Source organism: Pyxicephalus adspersus, chromosome 1 (genome assembly GCF_032062135.1).
Source record: "Pyxicephalus adspersus chromosome 1, UCB_Pads_2.0, whole genome shotgun sequence".
Lineage (NCBI taxonomy): Eukaryota > Metazoa > Chordata > Amphibia > Anura > Pyxicephalidae > Pyxicephalus > Pyxicephalus adspersus.
Genome location: NC_092858.1, coordinates 3,804,468 through 3,807,390, shown reverse-complemented (window position 1 = coordinate 3,807,390; position 2,923 = coordinate 3,804,468). Strand labels below are relative to the sequence as shown.

Here is a 2,923-nt window from a genome sequence, read left to right as displayed (position 1 = left end):
CTTTTAATGCATGATCGCCAGCAAAAAGCTGTCGGATAAGCGCAGCTCCGTGCGCGAGCTTTTCCGGTTGTTGAATAGCGCGATCGCGCACGATTCCGGATCGCTAATACGAATGCGCGACCGATAATCCGATTTTGCTTGATGAATCAGGGGCAATGTGTCATTAAAGGTGTAGAAGTACCTACCAGTAATGAACTCCACAACCTATTCTCAAACTGCCTTAAGTCCCTAACCCCCACTGTCTCTAAAATCACCTCCCCAGATGAAGCTGCCAGTCAGGTAAACCACGCTCAATCTTTGGTCCTGGATAAAGTTGCCCCTGCCACCTTTTGCTACCCCCGTCCTGCTAACCCCAACCCCGGCACAACAATCACACCAAACAGCTACAAAAGTCTGTTCATGCAGCCGAGCGCAAGTGGAAGAAATCTGGCCTCAGCACTGACTTCATGGACTACAAAGCCAGACACTTTACCACTGAACTAACTATCGCCAAGCAAAATTATTTCTCCGCTGACAACTCCTCTCAAGCTTCCAACCCACGCAACCTCTTCTCAACTATTCACTCCCTCCTAAACCCCACACCTGCTCCCCCCACAACTACCTTGTCTGCCCAAGACATTGCCACCTACTTTAGAGATAAAATTGACAAAATCAGATATGATGTCTCTTGAGTGCTACTCCAACCATACCCACCTCTTCCACCTGTAAATCATCACTGACCTCCCTCAGCCCTGTTACCTTGGGCAAAGTCTCCTCTCCTCTCCATCTACTTCCTGTCCACTTGACCCAATTTCCTTCTGATCTGCTCTGTGCCCATTCCTCCACCCTGGTCCCCGCCATAACAGAAGTATTCAACCTCTCCCTTTCCACTGTATTTTCCCCTCCGCTTTGAAACATGCCATTATTCTCCTTATCCTGAAGAAACCTCCCTACCTTCAGCTACCGTCCCATCTCTCTTCTCCCCTATATTTCAAAAAATCTTGAGTGCCTTGTCTACAAAAGACTTGCTGATTACCTGAGCAACAACTATTTCCTTGACCCTCTCCAGTATGACTTTCGAGCTGAGCATTTTACCAAAACAGCCCTTACTAAAGTGGCCAATGAACTCCGATCTGTCTGACCGCTCCTTTCAAGCTTATTTCAATGGTAATTCCTCCTCCCCCACTCTCTTACCTGTTGGTGTCCCCCAAGGGTCAGTCCTTGGACCCGTTCTCTTTTCTCTGTACACCTCCTCTCTCGGTAGTCTCATATCCTCCTTTGGCTTACATCTGTATGCTGATGACACTCAGATCTATCTGTCCACCCCTGACCTGTCTCCCTCAGTCCTGGATAAGGTCTCATGCTGCCTGCCCGCCATCTCATCATGGATGTCTGACAGATTCCTGAAACTCAACCTGGATAAAGGGGAACTCATCATCATCCCCCCCCCCCCCCCTCATATTCCTAACTGTTATTCGTCCCTCCCCTCAGACACGTTGTCCTGGCATCACTTTCAATTCTGCCCTCTCATTTAGCTCTCAAATTCAGAACATTTCCAGGTTCTGTCATGGCTCCAAGACTTTTATAGAGCTGCCCCAACTCTCTGGAATGGTCTTCCTCGTCCTATACGGCTTGCTCCTACTTTCTGATCATTTAAAAGAGCACTCAAAACCCATTTTTTTTTCAAACTTGCCGACCCATCTTCTGTCTTCTAAAACCTCCATTATTTCTCACCACTACATATCTCCCCTCCTATTGTGTGATACTTCCCTCACTTCCTAGATTGTAAGCTCTTCGGGGCAGGGCCCTCTCCTCCTCCTGTGTCACTGTCTGTATCTGTCTGTCATTTGCAACCCCTATTTAATGTACAGCACTGCGTAATATGTTGGTGCTATTCAAATCCTGTTTAATAATAATTATAATATTTCTGGGTTGCAAAGTAGAATAATTGTGGATTTGTCTTTCTAGCTTTTCCATAAACTTGGGGAATGATTATGCAAACTTGCTGCTGCACATGAGTCCCCATTTTGACCCTGTTGGACACAACAACCATATAGTCTGCAATTCGATGAGGTGTAACATCTGGGCAGAAGAGAAGAGATACTTTGAATTCCCCTTCCAGAAAGGAACCTATACTACGGTATGTCAGTGCCCCATACACTTGTCATGTTCATCCCTTGCAAAGTGTCATTATAAATTCCATGAATGGTAAAAACCTTCCACTGAGGCATATAGGCTTTCTTTATGCTGTCATCCTTTACTGTGCATTGCTTGAGTTGGATGTAAACTTCTACAGTTTTCCTTTTCTACAAGCAAAGACTGAACAAACAAAATTTCAAATAATTTGGCAGGGTAATGTTCAGTCGGAGAGGCGCATAGTATGCAGCATTCTTATTGGCTGGTGTTTGTAGTAACTTGGCATTATCTTTCCCTGTCGACTACCAGCCAAAGCTTGATTCTTATCCAGTGTTTACAGAACCATGGTACGTTTGTTCATCCGTGCTGTGTATACCAGCTCCAACCTCACTAACTGTCACATCAATGGGCATGTGTAATCCTTTCATATGGTTTTACTTATAATTTTTGTCATACAACAAAGTTTGGGGAATTGGTAAAGGCGACAGAAGAGGTGATTGGGGGAGATCAGGAAATCCCTGCCAAGGAATGTCATGGTAATGGCTGAATCTGGGGTGGGGGGCTGCTCCTAGAGATCTTACTACAGCCCTGGTACTTTGCTGAACCATTTATGGGTACAAAATAACTGAATTTGGGGATTAACCACCATGCAATGGGTAAGTTGGGTAGATGGCTGAGGGGACACATTTGTGTTCTTTGGTAGGCAGTGTCTGGGCACAATGGGGGTGTTCTTTGTAGGGAGCGTCTGGGCACAATGGGGGTGTTCTTCATAGGGAGTGTCTGAGCACAATAGGGGTGTTCTTTGTAT

General features: G+C 45.8%; 1 long non-coding RNA gene across 1 annotated transcript in view; it reads left to right on the top strand.

Moving 5' to 3' along the window:
- Positions 1-2,923, top strand: part of LOC140340830 (uncharacterized) — an 8,553-nt gene that overhangs the window by 4,530 nt on the left and 1,100 nt on the right. Inside the window, exon 2 of the long non-coding RNA XR_011922753.1 lies at positions 1,948-2,119. This is a non-coding gene — a long non-coding RNA (uncharacterized lncRNA). The remainder of the gene's footprint in view (positions 1-1,947; positions 2,120-2,923) is intronic.